Source organism: Arvicanthis niloticus, chromosome 20 (genome assembly GCF_011762505.2).
Source record: "Arvicanthis niloticus isolate mArvNil1 chromosome 20, mArvNil1.pat.X, whole genome shotgun sequence".
Taxonomy (NCBI): Eukaryota; Metazoa; Chordata; class Mammalia; order Rodentia; family Muridae; genus Arvicanthis; species Arvicanthis niloticus.
In genome coordinates, this window is record NC_047677.1 from 13,769,111 (window position 1) to 13,787,975 (window position 18,865).

The following is an 18,865-nucleotide window of genomic DNA, read 5'->3' on the forward strand; positions in this document are numbered from 1 at the left end:
CAACTTTAAATATTGTTCCAACTTCCATTTTCATCCTCAGCTTAGACTCCTGAACTTGTTTCACAGGTGTTTCCCTGCACACTGGACCTGCCATTGGAAAGTTTAACATCTGCACAACTGAGGCTGACTTCAGGTCTTCCCCTCTTCCAATGCCACATCCTCCTCCACTAGAGAAGCAGAAACCCCTTTAGTCTGTTGCTCTGCCCACACACCTTACAATCATCCCTAATCATTCTTCTGTACCTGACTACTACAGTTTAGAAGCAAAATGATAATCTAATCATTTCCAGCCAACCAGACCCAAGCCACTCTAACCTTTATTTCTGCAGCCAGCCTGACAATCAGATAATGGCAAAACTCCACTTAGATCAATTTGCTCCTGACTCAAACTCTCATCTCATTAAAAATAAAAATTAGAAGCCAGGTAGTGATGGCTCCAAATCTTTAATGCCAGCACTTGGGAGGCAGAGGCAAGTAGATCCCTGTAATGAGCACAGTAGAAACAAAAACAAACACACACATACACACAAACAAAAATCGCCTTTTAGACGCTATACCTAAGAGCATCACTTACTCAAGATAACCAGACACAGTCCTAAAAGCCCATGACACCCACTAGATGGTATATAAGCAGAGGCCAAAAGCAATGCTCCACTCTGTACTTCAGTGCTCTGTGGCTGTACAATCTCCCCCAGGATGACTTCAACCTGATTCGGACCCTTCAATCAGACGTTTGTTAGAGACTGGACCTGACCTTCAGCTAAGATAGGTCGAACAGGTGAGCAACTTTGGGGAAGATAGGCTTAAGACCATAGTTAGGAATTTAGAATGTTAACATTGTGTAATGACCCTCAGCATAATAAAACTTTTTTATCCTATGTGTATCTACCTTCTTGCTCTAAACAATCTCTGTGAATTTGAAGATCCCCAAACTCGGGAGACCCTCACTCAAGTCTCAGGAGGTCATGGCCACCAAAAACTCGCAAGACACCGTACCTGGATGCAATCAGCAGAGGCTTTATTAGGGAGAGTTGGCCAGCCAACGGTCAATTCGTTTGCCCACGCAGGAGCTGAATTGACAAAGACCGGCTGGCTGAGGGGCTTTTTAAAAGGGAAAACAACAAACCAGGGGAGTGAGAAGGGGGTGAAGGGTTGCTAAGGAAATATAACATAAAAATAGCGGAGAATTGCAGAGGAACCCAACCTAAGTGAATCAGGGTCATGTGGAAAACACTCTGTATACTCATTCTTCTCAAAAATGTGGTCTTGCCCTGTCACTTGCTCAACTATTTCTCAGTTGTTGCCCTGTCTTCGTGGTTACTAGTTTCTCAGCCCCACCCAGATGACTTGCATTTTTCTTTCTGGTCAGGAATGTGTCTTCCTGCTTTGAGCCTTCCCCACCCACAAGTGGGTTCTCTTCCCTGAAACTTGAGGAATGTTAATCCAGCAAGTGTCCTCTGACTCAGGGATAATGTACTCCTCCCCGGATTGTATCCTGGGGCAGTGAAGGCCTGAAATCTTACATTCAGTTCTGCTTTCTTGGAACTAGTGAACCTGCATTCTTTTGCTCAGGTCTAGGGGTCATAAAAACTTTCTATATTTTTCATGCCCTTTAAAGAAAAGCTTAAAGAAAAGCCTGAATATATTTTATAAAATGATCTTTATAATTTTTCACTCTACAAATTCAAGGCCAGCCTGGCCAACAAAACATCCAGGGATGTTACACACAGAGACCTTGTCTCGAAAAACCAGTTAAAAGGGGGGGGAGGGAAGAGACTGATTGAAGGAGGGAAGGACAGAGTGGGAGAGAGAAAAGGAGGGAGAGAGGGGGGAGGGGAAAGGGAGGGAGGGAAGGAGGGAGAGGGAGAGAGAGAGAGACAGACAGACAGACAGAGACACACACAGACAGAGATTGAGATTGATTGATTGAAACAGAGCCAGGAGATGGTGGTTTATGCTTTTAATCTCAGCTCTGGGAGGCAGAGGCAGGTGCATCTCTGCTCTGAGACCAGCCTTGTCTACAGAGCAAGTTCCAGAACAGTCAAGAATACACAAAGAAACCCTGTACAGAGAGACAGAGAGACAAAGGAGTGGAGTGGGGGAGGAAAAGACAGGAAGGGTGGAAGGAAGTAATCTGAACCTTTAATCCCAGCCTTCAGAAGGCAGAGGCAGGTAGATCTCTGTGAGTTCAGGTCCAGCCTGATACAGAACAACCGAGTGAGATCCTGTCTCAAAAAAGAAAGTAAAGCACATCATTTCACTAAAATTTGTGCCTTAGAAAAACGCAAAGCTGTTGCACATAGTGATGAACGGCAGAAATTCACACATCATTTCACTAAAAAAGGTGCTTTAGAAAAAAGATAAAAAATAGGAAATGGTTCAGTGGTAAGGAATTCCAGCTGCAGTTGCAGAGGGCATGGGTTTGATTCCCAGGCCCACATGATGGCTCACATCCTCCAGTAACTCTAGTTCTAGGGGACTCCTGGATGGGCAGTAGGCATAAGTATGATGGATATACCTATACGCAGGCAAAACCTGGTCACATTAAGATTAAGATGGAAAAATGTAAGCTTTCACAAAGTCCCACAAGGAGCCTGTCTCATTTCTGAGCACTCCTCTTTGCCCTGGAACTGGCAGGTATGCCCCAGTGGCCTTTCCATGTGGCCTAGCTTCACTCAAATACCTTTTCTGTAGACAGCACCAAGATCTCCCGTGCACACCACCAACCCTATCCATTCCATTTCATTGGTTTATACTTTCTCTAGAACTTTCTATCACCTGGAATATACTTTTTCCTCTGGGACAGGTGCTTACTGTGTCACCCCGCTGGTCTAGATCACTATGCAGACCAGGCTAGCATTTTGATTCCTGGGATTAAAGACAAGCTCTGTAGTCCAGGCTGGCCTCCAACCCAAGGCAACCTTCCTACCTCAGCTTCTCTAGCATCTAGGATTAGAAGCTTGGGCCATCACAGATGGTTTGGGGTTGTTTTCCTGTTATAGTTTGATTTTGTGGTTCTCAGGATCCAAAGAGGGCCAAAAATGCTAGGTTGTTTTGGGCTTCGGAGGATGTTGTCTGTGTGTTGCAAAGAGTCCCATGCCCTCCAGGATGGCAGCAAACTCACGAAATAGCCAAGGCTGGTCTTAAACTCCTGATTCTCCTGCCTCCACCCCATCATCACTGCTGGAATTACGGTATGAGCCTCAAAACTGGGCTCAAAGTACATTTAAACTTAGTGTAACATTCTCACCTGTCACAACTACCTAAAACCAATGTCATTCCTCTCAAATTCAATTCAGACAGTAAGTTTAATAAAATCAAAATATTTGCATCTGACTCAAGTACTCACTATCAAGGACCCAAGATACTTATCAGGTGAATTCTAGGCTTTAGATAGTCAGCTGATGCTACATGCTTTGGGGGAAAACTCTACATGCCACCCAGCTTCTTAGGTTCCTCAAGTTTATATTCTTTGAGAGCAATTCCAACAAAGTAACTAAATACATGAAAGTGCTCTACTAACAGAAAAAAAAAGGCATTTGTTAGTATTAAGTACTGTTATTAAACTGAGAATCGAAGAATAGCATCGAAGATAAGCAGTCCGCGTTTAGATAGAATAAATAAGCACAGAAATAATCACGATTTAAATAAAATGCAAGTCCTTAACTTGAGCTCCAGACTCGATGCTACATTTCCTACCACAGTAAGGAACTGACATACTACCTACCCAAAGGGACAGCTAGGCTGCCCCCTACTCAAAGGGACAGCCAGGCTGCCAAGGGCTCCCGGGCCGGTGTCTCGCCAACCCCACCTCCGCCCAGCGGCACCGCCTCCCCCGCCATCGCCTCCGGGTGCGCTCTTTACACCGGCCGCTTGTCCCCAGCCCCTGCCCTTGCCCGGCCCCACTCCGCCACACACTTCCGCGTCCCGGACACACACGAGCCCTACCCGAGGTGCCGGCTCTGCTCCGGCTTCCCGCAGCGGGAAAGACGCTCGGTCGAGTTCGGTCTGCCGGGATCACACCGTCCTGCAGAGGCGCAGAAGCAGAAGTCCCAGTGCGCGCGCAGCCGCACAGAGTGTCACGCCGGGGTCAGAAAATAGCCCAGCGGGCACTTCCGCCCTCCGAACCAGAGCGAACCGCAGCGCCGGGAGCCCACGGTAAGTCCAGTCACCTTCGGCGCCCGGAGATGACGTCACCAAACCACGTGGCCAGCGCTCCGCCCCCCGAGTTCGGCCCAACCGGGCAAGACCCGAGCTGCTCCTGAGCCTGCGCAGACAGAGGGAGCGCCTGAACTCGGAAAGAGTTCGCTGCTTTTCTTCTTGGACCGACGGAGCGTAGTCGTTGTCAGAGTGACAGTTGGAGAAGAACAGAGAAATAAAGGATCCTGAGACATCGGCTGCCGTGGTAGCAGCATTTTTCCCTTCCTCACAAAAAACAGTATTGTAAAACCCTTACTTTTAAGAGTGATTGGGGTGGTTTTGTTGGTAAAGTCAACAAAACTCTCAACTTTGGGGCTCTTGAGCTGCTGCAGTTGCAGCAGGTCTGGGACTTAGGTATCTTAGGCTTCTCAGCCTCCCAAGTGCTAGAACTGCAGACGTAAGCCACCACCTCTGGCTTTCAAGGTAAACCACATTCATTTGCTCAGTGGAACCTCCCCTCTCCTGTAGGGCCACAGTAGGCATTAGTGGCTGTATTTAATGCCAGTTGGTAAAAGTACCAAAGCCTCCCTTTTCTACTCTTCTTGCTTTGAAAATAAAACTAAACGCATCCCTAAAGAGTACTTGAGCTGGGTCTTTACTCACCAAACATTTTTAAAACCCTCCTCCTTCTCCTCCTTCTCCTCCTCCTCCTCCCCCCTTCTCCTCCTCCTCCTCCTCCTCCTCCTCCTCCTCCTCCCCCTCCTCCTCTTCCTCTTCCTCTTCTTTTCTCTTTCCTTCCCCCACCCGGAGGGGATGGGGGTGTCCAAGTAAATTATAAGAGGTAGTTATTGGCAGCTGCAGTTACAGGCAGTTGTGAGGCACCCAGTGCGGGCACTGGGAATGATTTTAGTCTTTTGCAAGAGCAGCGAGCACACTTAACTCTTAACTATATTGGTCTGTAGGCATTTCTCCAGCCTATTTTTTTTTCTTTCTTCCTCTCTCCTTTTTTGGGGTTTGAGACAAGCTTTCATGCAGCGATGACTGACCTCAAACTCTCTATATAATCATGGATATCCTTTAACTCCTATCCTCCGACTTGACCTTGAATTTATCATCCTTCTGCTTCAGTTTCTTTACCACTAGAATTTCTGCCAAGATACCTAGATCTGTCAGCAGCAGCAGAACATGGCCAGAGCCATGAATCTAAAGGCAGTGTTACCTAAAGAAACCCAAGGCGGTCTTGTCAGTCTTCTGTTCAGGGGAAGCTTGGTTGGCCTTTATAAGGCTCTAACTAATGTGATTTGGTGCCATACTCTGGTAATCCTGGGTATGGACCTTGTGCCAAGTGTCCATGTCCTGGCCAGTACGTAATAAAATGTGCTTTTCAAATTTGGCTTAAACTGTGTTGTAGTGGTCTTACTCTTGCCCCATGGGATTGACACCTTAGAGGAGATGGTGTCCCTTTTATGGCTGTGCATACAATAGTCATTTATTCTCAGTGCTTAGACAAGTTATGATTACTGAGTTTAATGTAGTAGAGATTTCTGCCTTGAGTAAGTGGAGTGAATGAGACCTGTGGACTGGTATTCTAAAAAAATACAAAACAAAACTACATTTGTCTCCAAGTAATATAAACATTTACTAAGGAGTCTTATTGTAAAACAACCCCGTTCTTTACTCAAGATAAATCATTGATTATATTGATATGTTCAAACACTCAAAGTCCCTTAGAAGCAGATTTTATGTTACTACTTATTAAATTCTAGAGAGAAAAAAAAAACACTATTATTCAGTGTGATTTCTACAAATCTCCAGACAGCATGTACTGTATTCAATAATACTGAAGAAATATTTTTTAATTCTCCTTAAATGACTTTTGACTCACCTGTGGTTTAGTTGTAAGTACCTCAGACAGGAGGTTCTACTGAGCAAATGAATGTGGTTTACCTTGAAAGCCAGGTGTGGTGGCTCACGTCTGCAGTTCTAGCACTTGGGAGGCTGAGGAGCCTGAGACTATGATCTGAGCTTGGCATTAGAAACCTAGATCCATACACTTGAATATTTCACCACAATACAAAATAAATTAAGATTTAGCAGTATCTAAAGTATCCCTCACACAAAGACTGTGAGTCCTGAGCTGTCCAGTTATAAAATTATTCAGATACATAATAAAAAGGTGGATGTGGGGGCTACTGTTATAATATATTCACTTCTAGTATAGATCTAAGAATTCCAAAACATTTAAATGAACCCACAATATTCTAAAGATCTCTAATAACTGAAAGAGGAAAAGATGGATGAATTCAACATCTTAAAAAGAATACACTGAAGAAGAAGGTAGAATAAAAAATTTATTACACAAATAAAAGTCAAAGCTTAGTCTTGTAAATTTCCACAAGCAACCTAAAATTCTAGTTTGCTGTAGCAATCTTTAAAATGCAAATATATAATTAAGTAGCTAGAGGGATTAATCACTTTCTTTTCAAGAGTATTAGGTAATTATAGAATTAAATTTGAGTTTTTCTTTTAGTGAAAATAGATTTTTTTCTCATACAATATATTCTGATTATAGTTTCCCCCCCCCTTCCTGCTCCTCCTAGTTCCTCCCCAACTCTCTTGCCCTCTGGTTCCACTCCTTTTCCACCTTCTAAGATATAATAACCAAACATGACAAAATAAAATATTATAAGATGAAGCAAAACCATCCATATCATAGTTGGACATTGCAGGCCAACAGGAGGAAGAGTCCCAAGAATCAGAGATCCACTTGTTTTTACAGTCAAGATAATAGCATATGTATATGCTATTATCTTAGTATTTTTATTTTATTATATATATATATATACATATATATATATCAATCACACTAAGCACTGGTACAGACTGGTGTAGGCCCTGTGTAACAGGTTCTCCATACCCCCAGGCACTTAGAATCTTTCTGCTTCCTCTTCACAGGCTTCCCTGAGCTACTAGGAAAGAGATTTGATGGAGACCTCTCATTTAGACTCCACCTGATATCTGGCTGTGGGTCTCTGAATATGTTCTCATCCTCTCTGATGACTGGATAAGGCACTTATCTATGAGTGTAGCAGTGTATCATTAGGAGTCATTTTACTATTCATTCATTCATTCATTCATTCATTCACAAAGCAGGAGTGTTTGGTTTTACTTTGGGTTTCTGGGCAGTCTAGTCTCTGGTTCTTGATTACCCAAGCTGTGTTGGGTATAGGTTCATTCTTGTGGAGTGGGCATGAGTCAAATGAGACATTGGTTGGCTACTGAATAAGTCCTGTGCCACCATTGCCCTAGCATATTTTTCAGGTAGGACAGATTGTAGGTCAAAGGTTTTATGGCTGGGAGAGTGTTCAAGTGTCCACATTTCCTTCCCAGGAGCCTGCACAGTAACTTCCTGCACTGAAGAAAATGTAGAGGGTGAAGGTTCCACATAGGTACCAGCTCAATCCCCACCCCCCCCACCACCACTAAATGAGGTCTGTGCTGTTGTCCTTGGCAGTGGAGCCCCTCTGCCTGTTTGTGGAGAGCAACTGGTAGTTTGGGAGTTTCCCGGGACCCTATTTGGTGAACAACTCAATGGGTTAAAACTCACTGCCACCATTGGAAGCCTTGCCTGCCTACAAGAAATGGCCAGTTGAGACTCCATCTCCCCTATTACTAGCCATGCATTAGGGCCACCTTTATAGATCGCAGGAAGTTTCTACTGTACTATGTTTACACACAGTCCCCTACATCCCCCCAACTTCAGTCATCACTCCTTACACCCCTACTCCTTCCATCCTCAGCTGCACCTACCTTCCCTCAATCCTCTCAAAAAACCTATTTCCCCCTCTCAGGAAGAGACATTCATTTCCCCTAGATCCTTCCTCTCTACCTAATCTCTCTGGGTCTATGGATTGTAGCTTGCTGTCTTACTGCTGTGAAGAGACACCATAACCAAGGCAACTCTTATAAAAGACAACATTTACTTGGAGCTGGCTGACAGGTTCAGAGGTTCAGTTCATTATTAAGGCAGCAGCATGACAGCATCCAGGCGGACATCGGGCTGGAGAAGCTGAGAGTTCCAATCTCTTGTTCTGAAAGCAGCTAGGAAAAGACTCTTTTAGGCAGCTAGGATGAAGGTCTTAAACACATGCCCACAGTGACACAGCTACTCTAACAAGGCGACACCTATAAAAACAAGGCCACACCTCCTAATAGTGCCACTCTCTGGGCCAAACATATACGAACCATCACACTTTGTTATCATTTAACAGCAATTATACACTTATAAGTGAACACACACCGTATTTATCTTTCTGAGTCTGGGGTGACCTCAGTCAGGATGATTAGGTTTTTAGTCCCATCCAAATGGAACTAAAATTCCTGCAAATTTCAAACTGTGTTTTTTTTTAACAGCTAAGTAATACTCCATTGTGCAAACGCATCACATTTTTTTCCCGTTCTTCTGATGAGGGAAATCTAGGTTGTTTCTAGTTTTTGGCTACTATGAGCAAAGACAATAAACATGGTTGAGTGTTCCTATAGCAGGATGGAGCACCCTTTCGGTATATGCCCAAGAGAGGTATAGCTGGGTCTTAAGGTGGTTTGATCCCCAACTTTGTGAGGAACTGCCCTATCGATTTTCATAGTGGCTATGTAGGTGTGCATTCCCACCAGCAATGGAGGAGTGTTCTCCTTGCCTCACATCATTGATAGCACAAGCTACCATCAAAGTAGTTGTCATTTGCATTTTGTAGATAACGAAGGTGTTGAACATCTATTTAAGTGTTTCTAGGCCATTTGAAATTACTTTATTGAAAATTGTTTAGTTCTGTACCCTGTTTTTAAATTGGATTATTTGGTTTGTTGATATCTAGTTTCTTGAGTTCTTTATATATTTCTAATATTAGTCCTGTATCAGGTATAGAGTTGGTAAAAGTCCTTTCCCAATCTGTAGGCTGCTGCTTTGTGGGGCCGATTGTGTCCTTTGCCTTATAGGAGCTTTTCAGTTTCACGAGGTCCCATTCATTAACTGTTGTTCTTAGTGCCTGCTCTATCCATGTTCTGTTCAGAAAGTCATCTCCTATGACAGTGCACTCAAGGTTATTTAAGACATTTTCTTCTATCAGGTTCAATGTATCTGGCTTTATCTTGAGATCTCTGATGCACATGGACTTGCATCAGAGGTAATAAGTATGTATCTATTTGGATTCTTCTACATCCAGCTTGTCGAGCAATATTAGTTATGGATGCTTTCTTTTTGCCCATTTGTATTTCTGGCTTCTTTATAAAAAAAATTAGATGCTCATGTGTGTGTGGATTTATTTCTGGGACTTCAATTCAATCCCACTGACCAACGTGTCTGTTGTCATCCCGGTAACATGTAGTTTTGATTACTATAGCTCTGTAGTATAACTTGAAATCAGGGATGGCGAGACCTCCAGCAATCCCTTTATTATTCAGAATTGTTTTTTTTTTTCCCAAATAAAGTTAAAAATTCTTCTTTCAAGGTGTGTAAAAAATTGTGTTAGAGTTTTGATGGGGATTGCATCGAATATATGGATTGTTTTTGGCCACTTTTACTATGTTGATTTTACCAATCTATGAGTATGGGAGTTCTTTTCATCTTCAGGTATCTTCTTCAGTTTCTTTCGTCATAGACTTGAAGTTTTTATCACACAAGTCTTTTGCTTGTTTGGTTAGAGTTACCCCAAGATATTTTACATTATTTAAGGTTATTGTTTCATTTGTCATTTATGTACAAGAGGGTTACTGATTTTTTTCTGAGATAATATTGCTTCCAACCACTTTGCAAAAGTATTTATCAGCTATATTGTGGTGGTGATGATGGTGGTAATGTTGATGGTGATGATTGTGGTGGTAGTATGTGTTTTCCTTTCTTTGATTTTTCTGCTGTGAGAATATTTATTCCCTGTGTTTTCTTTCTGTCCAGACTCTGTGAGATTATCTTGGCCTAGAAAAGTGCAAGGCTTAACTGAAGTTATGGTTGAAGTAGTCTGTGAGACTTGAAAGATATTAAAAACTTATGAAAAATATACAAAAGTTTTTATGACCCCTAGACCTGAGCAAAAGAATGCAGGTTCACTAGTGTTGCCAGCAGCAACAGCTGAACGGGTTCACCTGCAAGAGAGGCTGAGAATAGGGAAATGGGTGGGAAGAGATGAAGCCAAGACAAAGTTCTCTGATCAAGGCTTGAAGTTTAATAATTTGCTTTCACATATAAAGGGGAAGCCCCACCCCCCAGAGTCTCTTCTCTGTTCAGCCCAGAGGCTGGGCGGTCAGCCCAGGGGCTAGGCAAGGAGATAGCAGTCTGGAAGGTGTCAAGGCTAGCTCAGCAGGCAGTCCATTCTTCTTAGCTCAGGTAGCAGGCTCCAAGGGCCAAGGCTGATAATGTAATGCCTCTCCTAGGTCCTATTGTTGTTTGGTCTATTGTGATAAAAGACTTGCAGGCCTTCTCAGGCCTGGGGGAAGGGCACAGTTCCCCCTTAATTTTTTAAGATGGCAGTGTCAATATCAGGACAGGGCACAATTTCATCCCGTCTAGGATCTTGAGTTGCTGGGTGACCGTGTCTATCTTAGGTTGGCATTTATATTACTCTTATATTACCCGTCATTGAGGAGATCATATATAGCATATTGATGTATGTCTCTGTCTTAGGTTTATGGGAGCTAAAAATTACTCTTATAATTACACATCATTGAGGAAAACATACATAGCATAATGATGTATGCCTCTGTCTTAGGTTTATAGGAGCTCAAAACACTCTTCCCTGTCATTGACTAACCAGCCATCATTGGCACACTCTTTTAAACCAAGACCACATTTAGACCAAAGGACCTGTGGGCATGCACTACATGCAGTTCTTCACAGCGATGTGTAACTGCCATGATGAATAGCTGAGATTGCTGAGAACGATCCTGTGTGAGGGCAACCAATCTGCTTAAAATATAAGGTTCAAAGGTTAAAAGGAACATGATTATTCAAGCAATGTAGAAAATAAGGTTGGAAGTGGAAGTGTTTCAGTATCTGATCCAACTGCTAATTAGCAGGGATCAGACACAAAGTCTGGCCACCAGGTGGGTAGCTTAGTAAAAATTACTCTCTAGTAAGAGTGGAGACTATATACCAAGTTAAATAAGCTGGTTGATAAAGATTTTGAGCCATCTTCATCATTAGAATTGTAATTATTAGGCTCAAGATCCATGTCCACTTGACAGACCAATCTTTCAGGTAGCCATCGGGCTCCATTCTCTTTGTCTGAAAAAATATAGACTGAGCCATGGCCCCAAATTAAAACAGGATTGGGACCACACCAAGTATTGTTAAGGGGTCTCTCCACAAGACCCTGACAAATGAGTTGGAAGTAACTGGATGCCAGTGGCAATCCACTGCAGACTGACCTTTCGCATCAATTTGTAGAAAATTTAAAACAAGACAAAAGCAAGGTGTGCTTTTGGTAACCTTGGGAGGTATAATTCTCCCTTTCTAGTTTCAAAAAGCCAATTTTTTAGAATTACTTGTAAAACCAGGGAAGAAGTACCATTAGCTGTTTTTCCCATATTTAGAGAGTTATGAAAATATTATTTTAAAGTTTCATAATCTCTTTCATAATTTCTTGTCCTTGAGGATAATGAGGAAATATCAGTAATATTAAATTGTCAACAAACATCTCCAATGTTTGACTGTAGCCAAATAACTGTAATAGCCAGTTCTATTATCTATCTTAGTCTGATATGGAACACCAAGCACAGGAAAATAATATAGGCAATAACTAATTATATTTTTAGTTGTTCTCTTGTTAAAGTAGTTGTAACTAAAAAGTCTAAAAGACATCAAGTCACATGTATATATTATAATTTTTAATAAAAAATGAGCAACATCTATTTGTCAAAATTGATTATATATAAGTCTTTAAGGCTTAAGACCATTATGAAAAAATTGAAGATATTGAGAACAAGATTTTGTAATTTAACTTGTAGACTTTTAAGAAATGTCAAATTGTTGTCTTAAGCTATTACTCTTCTGATGTTGTAAAGAATAAGATTGTATGGCCAATTATTTTTGAAAGGCCTAGAATATGTCTAGTATATAAATCTGCTCTGGCATTGTCCTGTGGTTCAGGCAATCCAATGAGTTTTTAAATGTCTTATAAAGTTAAGAAACAGTATATGTTTCATAAATTAAGTTGTATTTTTATAAATAAAAATTGAGAATTAGTTATTTCTAAAAAAGAAACAATTTTAAGCAATTATAAATCATGAGCCATATACTGGGTATGAGTATATAAATTGAAAGCTTGATTTTTTTAGCATTTCAAACAGTGGCTACAACACATAATTTAATTGTTGTTGTGTTGTGTTGTTTAATTGTTGTGTTGAAGCAGGGGAAACTCAAGAAAATAAATATGTGATTTAATTACATATATTGTCTTCTCAATAGATGAGGCATCTGTAAATACAGTAAATACAGCAAACATCTTTTTAAAGGGCTGCATGCATAGTAAATTTTAGGAAATATAAAAGCATGTATAGAGAAAAATGGTAACAAATGATTATCAAATTTGTCTAAAATATTTGCCATGTAATAGGCCAAATATCATTTTTCAATAACCAATTTAATTGCTATTTGGAATAAGGAATAAACCTTTTATCTAAAATGTTTTTAGGATTTTATCATATAATCTTGTATTAACAGTATTATAATTTTATAATAGGATGTTTAAACTTTATTTGTAGATATAGAAAAATAAATTTACATTAATGGTTTCTTTTGTCAAAGGGCTGCTGTGGACATATGAGTAGTAACAACACAAACAGCCAACAATTTATCAGTCTATATAATTTATCTGTTGATAACTAACAGCTTACTCTATTTTCAGCAAAGCTATCTCTCCTTTATAGTTAATTGTCAAGGGGAATTAGGTCTTGTGTCTCTTAGAAAATATCAAACAGAGGTTTAAATCTTCCTATGGTAAGCTTAAGATGAGGTTTTAGCCAATTAATATCTCTTAACATGTTTTAAAAATCACTAAACCCAAATCAAAATTAAAAGGAAACCATTTTCTTTTTGTATGTACACTTACAAGGCAGAATATGGCGCTAGATCCCCCACCACAAATGGTTGTGAGCCACCACGTGGTTGCTGGGAATTCAATTTCTCTATTTTTAATTATAAGTCTAGCCTTTAACAGCTGAGCCATCTCTCTAGCCCCAACTATCTATTTTTATTAGAATTTTCTGTGTCACAATCTGTTTAGGATATAAGTGAGGTCTCAAATATTGAAAAGATACTGCCTTTGAATCTTTTTTGGAGCAACAAGTACTCCAAAAAATTTTAAAGCTCCTTATATTGGAGCAAAGGCTTGCAGAAAAACCTCTTTAGAGAAATCCACTAATAAAGTAACACACAATGAATAATATATACTAAAAGATTTCAACTCTTAATTTTTTGTATTAAAGCAACAACATTATATATATTATATATATATATTAAATATATATATATTAAAGCAATTAACCATTCTTTGAGGCAAACTTTTCTAACGATATCACTTCATGGGCTCTCAAAAATTACGAATAAATTTACTGACTGCAAACCTCTCACCTTTACCAGAAATGTAAAGGGATGGTATAAAAACGTCTTTTATATCTATAATAATTCTATATATATTTATTGGAATGGCAGCTGGAGTAGGCAAGTCAGGCTGTATAAATCTTAAGTTTGAACTTTATTTTGGATTAATTTAATAACCAATCTTTTTTAGCTGAGTGGGAATATCGGATAAAAGCCGACCTTATCCTCCAATAATTGTTACATACATCAGAGGAACCCAAAGCATCTCATTTTTAACAACTTTGGATATAAAGGAATCAAAACAAATTGAACAATATTTTTGTCAGCAGGTACAGTTATAACTCATGGAGGGAAGTAGGCATAATTTTAATGTTGTAAACAGTCTTTGGGTCTTAGATTTACCCCTCCTCCAAGAAACAAGCAAGGCAAAAGACAAATTCTGGTAAACACATTTCTAGGACCTGGTTGTGAAGACCCAGGACAAAAGGAATGTTTGGCCCCTGAGCTTCTGCAGAGCTCAGTCTGCATTGTCTTAATTCAAATGTAAATGTTCTTAATCTCCAACCTGTTCTCTGAGGCCTGGCTAGGTCTGAACTGCGCAATTTTTTTTAAACTTTAAATTTAAACTTTAAACTTTAAAAGATAAGTGTTGTATCTTTTCTCTATAAACATGGGTAAATCAAAAAATCTCAAACTCTCGATAGAACTACCAACTGTAGCCAATGGAATATTGGCAGTTTAACTATGTTTTTAAGCTTCTTTTGCAACATTAGAGTATAACCATATTTTTGAGAAACAAAACCAATCTTTAACGATGTAAGCAATCTATTTTCTCTAAAATCAATACCAGGTAGATTACCTTTATGTTATAAAGTTTTGCTGTCAATTCTTATATATGACTGCATGATAGTGTAGCTTTTAATATCTCACTAAAGAGACATTGTTCTTAAATCTTATCTTTATACATCTGGTTTCTGAATGACTCTAACCCTGAGTTACCAATCTTAAGCCAACCTTTGTTACCAAGGTTGTAAACGTTTTTTTTTTTTTTTTTTTAATCATATCTAATAACTTTAGGCCAATAATTTATAACCAAGACATGTAGAACATATTTATATCTTAAAACCAATTAGAAACAAAAATGAAGTGACAACACATCTTATATATTTAAACCAAACAAAATTTCTCACTTTTTCTAGCTGTAATTTTAAGATAAAAGCACCTTGTCACAGAGATTTTTCTACGACAAACAACTCTTAACTCCTTTATTTAATCCCCAAAAACCTGCTGGTCCCTTTAAAGGTAGCTTTTCCAGCTGAGCTTGACTCTTAGCTACAGGTGTTAAGCAAACTTATCAGCCGCTACTCTGCATATTAAAACTGCCTTTGAAAACTAAGTTAAACTAGACCAAGTGTTGGATCAAGCAATTTTAATGATCTTTTGAACATTAAACATAGAACTCCACAAAACACAGACAGACCACCAATCATTCATACAATGAGACACATGGACAGAAACACAATGAGACACATGGACATTGGTGCGCCAAGGGACAAACAAGGAATGTAGAATTATGGATACTGTTCAGTGCTCTGCCCTTTTTTGTTTTTCACATTCTTTTGAACCCAGTTCCTCTCGTCTAAAGTGGCCTCTCTTGGGCCTGCCAAATACTCTCCTTTCCCCAACTCACTGTCACCCCCTATTCAATTATCAGTAGCATCTTTTACAAGCTCCCAAAGGCAAAGGGTGTTAGGATCTGCCTTTGTAGTTTGTGAAACCTGTCCAACTGTTTCCCAGATTTTCTTATTCAAGGTTCCTTCCTGTGGAAACCATGGGCAGTATGAATTTATTTCTGCCAAACATTTTTCTAACATACTATTTGAAAACTCTGATCCTCCCGCCTGGAGCAATCCTTGTAAGCTTCGGGCAAATGGCCATTTTGAATTCTCCTGACCCATAATTCGTTGTCAACACCTAGGTAAATTCAACGCCGGGCCAACGCCTATTTCCTAGACCCTATCCCTGACAAACACACTTCCTGAAAACACAGCCTTCAACAATTAACCACAACTAGCACTAGTATCAAAATCGTTTGCTACTTACTAAGTGTGTGGGATAATCTTCTTCTTCTTCCATTTTCCATAGAGCTCTACACAAGACAACGTCCTTCAGCTTATCTCTTGTCCTCAGGTCCGTCCCTGTTCAAGGCGCCATTCTGTTGCCACCAGCAGCAACAGCTGAATGGGTTCACCTTCAAGAGAGGCTGAGAATAGGGAAACGGGCGGGAAGAGATGAAGCCAAGACAAAGTTCTCTGATCAAGGCTCGAAGTTTAACAATTTGTTTTCACATATAAAGGGGAAGCTCCCCCCCATCCCCCAGAGTCTCTTCTCAGTTTAGCCCAGAGGCTGGGCAAGGAGATAGCAGTCTGGAAGGTGTCAAGGCTAGCTCAGCAGGCAGTCCATTCTTCTTAGCTCAGGTAGCAGGCTCCAAGGCTGGTAATGCAATGCCTCTCCTAGGTCCTATTGTTGTTTGGTCTATTGTGATAAAAGATTTGCAGGCCTTCTCAGGCCTGGGGGAAGGGCACAACTAGTTCCAAGAAAGCGGAACTGAGTGTAAGATTTCAGGCCTTCACTGCCCCAGGATACAATCCGGGAGGAGTACATTATCCCTGAGTCAGAGGACACTTGCTGGATTAACATTCCTCAAGCCTCAGAGAAGAGAACTCACCTATGGGTGGGGTAGGCCCAAAGTGGGAAGACACATTCCTGACTACAAAGAAAGGTGCAAGTTATCTGGGTGGTCCCAGGAACTAGCTGACCACAAGATCAATGGTTGGGCGAGGTTACATTCTTGCAAAAGATAAGTGTATAAGATGTTTTCCGAATGACCCTGACTATATTTGGGTTGGGATTTTTTAAAGACTTTCTACTGTTTTTATGTTATGTTTCCTTGGTAACCCCCTCAATCCCCTTGGTTTGTGGTTCTGCCCTTTATAAGCCCTCCACTCCCAGCCAACTGGGTTGACACTCCTCTGCCCCTGCGTGGGTCACGAGTCTCAGCCTCAGTCGACTGATCCTGAAATATATCTCATGCTATTGTATCAAGAATGGTGTCTTGTGAGTTATTGGGTTGGCTCCGAATTTCTGAGGCTTGAGGGAGGTCCTCCCTTCATGCGGGGGCATCTTACAGACTGGGCCATCTTAGGCTAGCCACTTTGAAGCTGTCCTGGATGCAAATTTGAGGAAAGAGTGACTGATGCTGTCTTTGAGGCCGGGTCGCCAGGGGCTAATTTCTTTGTCTTCTTTGGTGTCTGGTCCTTTTGTTCTGTAAACACACAAAGTTTTAAAAGTAACATTGTGGGAAAACTTTTGTATTAACATATGTACGAAATGTGCAGTGTGCACAAATCAGCTATTCATAATTCTCTGCTCAATGCTTGAAGAGATGAAAGGCATCTGTTAACTTTATAAGTCCATATGGACCACATAACTAAACTGTAATATAAATCTCTGCCAAGGACCAGCCTCCACTTGAAGAAGGTTCTGAGAAAGGGGTGTTTAGAAGCGGCTAAGTAATGATTCCAAGTCAAATGATAGAGTGCAAGTTGAAAGCCTTGCAGTCTTTAAAAGATAGCTCCCTAGACAGCTCTCTGTAGATAGGTCTTGGCTCTTCAGTCTGCTTGAGATAGCACTCTGATCAAGAGAGCTCCCTGCTAGAGACAGCTCTTTCATGCTAGAAAAAAATCTAAAAGCACTCTGGTTAGCTCATGAGTTTTCTGACAAAAGTCAGAAAAGCTACTAGAAAAAATTCTTAAAAAGCAAAAATCTGTGCTCACTCTCCATGGATGATCTGACCAAAGGCAGAAATTCTTTTAGAAAAAAATTCTAAGAGAGCTGATTTCACTTTCCAGAGATCTCTAGACAGTTTATCCAGATAGCTCAGCTCTTGTAGACCAAAGCCCAGTCTTTTATTTACTCATCAATTCAGTCATTTACTCCAGGTCCCTTTTCATTATCCCATGACCAGCATTACATGACCTTGGCCCCTTGGTTCTTAAAAGAAGACAGGAAGCACTTTTTTCTTCATCATGGCAAATGAATGAAAAGATCTGCCCACCTTTGTAAAAAACAAATAATAAACTTAGCTGAGTGGGATCCTGTCCTGGGAATATCATTCTGACCATGCCTGGACCTACATTTGCTCTGTCCCAGGCTGACCTTGAACTCAGGAGTCTGCCCGCCTTTGTATCATTCTGATAAGCTAGCTCAAAGTGAAGCTGCCTCTGTTCTTTTAGGTCTGTGAAGCCCCTTTAATTCATATTGCATCCTTATATTTTGTGTAGTTGAAACATTTTAACTCAAGTTTTCAGATTTCTTTCCCACAGCCTTAAGGATGATCCTGAAGGTCAAAGCATTTACCATTTATGCTAAGGACATAGACAAACCCTGACATCCTGGACACATGCTATATCTGATTATCATGGAGTCATTAAAATTGGCAAGGAAAACATTCCCCAATAACCTTGGAAGGGAAAGTATTCCCTGAAGGGAACAAATATTCTACTGAAGGGAAGAATATTTTACATGAAGTAAAAAATATTCTTTATACAAACAAGCCTCACACCCAGAAACTATCAACACTCATAGAGGCCCCAAGCCTTGCTGGCTCTGTTCCAGGGGTTGAAGCTGAAAGGTATAGAAAACTTATGAAAAATATAGAAAGTTTTTATGAGCCCTAGACCTGAGCAAAAGAATGCAGGTTCACTAGTTCCACCAAGAAAGCAGAACTAAATGTAAGATTTTAGGCCTTCACTGCCCTGGGATACATTCTACATTCCAGGAGGGGTACATTATCCCTGAGTCAGAGGACACTTGCTGGATTAACATTCAGGAGAGGAAGGGAGGGGCTGATTAACATTCCTCAGACCTCATGGAAGAGAACCCACCTGAGGGTGGGGAAGGCCCAAAGCAGGAAGACACAAAGAAAGATGCAAGTCATCTGGGTGGTCCCAGGAACTGGCTGACCACAAGATAAATGGTTAGACAGGGTTACAATCTTACAAAAGATAAGTATATAAGATGTTTTCCACATGACCTGGACTAAATTATGGCTTGGGACTTCTTGAGACTTTC

The 18,865-nt window shown here is 40.6% G+C and overlaps 1 protein-coding gene and 1 non-coding gene across 3 annotated transcripts in view; both read right to left on the bottom strand.

The window, feature by feature from the left end:
* Atg5 (autophagy related 5) overlaps positions 1–4,183 on the bottom strand; it is a 90,196-nt gene extending 86,013 nt beyond the window's left edge. The window contains exon 1 of one of the 2 annotated variants that reach the window (XM_034524879.2): positions 3,949–4,183. The gene's annotated coding sequence lies outside the window, so the exon portion shown is untranslated. The remainder of the gene's footprint in view (positions 1–3,948) is intronic. The other variant, XM_034524881.2, reaches the window with a different exon arrangement.
* A 13,316-nt stretch (positions 4,184–17,499) lies between these two features.
* Positions 17,500–17,563, bottom strand: LOC117724999 (U7 small nuclear RNA). The gene has a single exon (XR_004608867.1). It is a non-coding gene; the product is annotated as a U7 small nuclear RNA (small nuclear RNA).
* Positions 17,564–18,865: the final 1,302 nt, after the last annotated feature.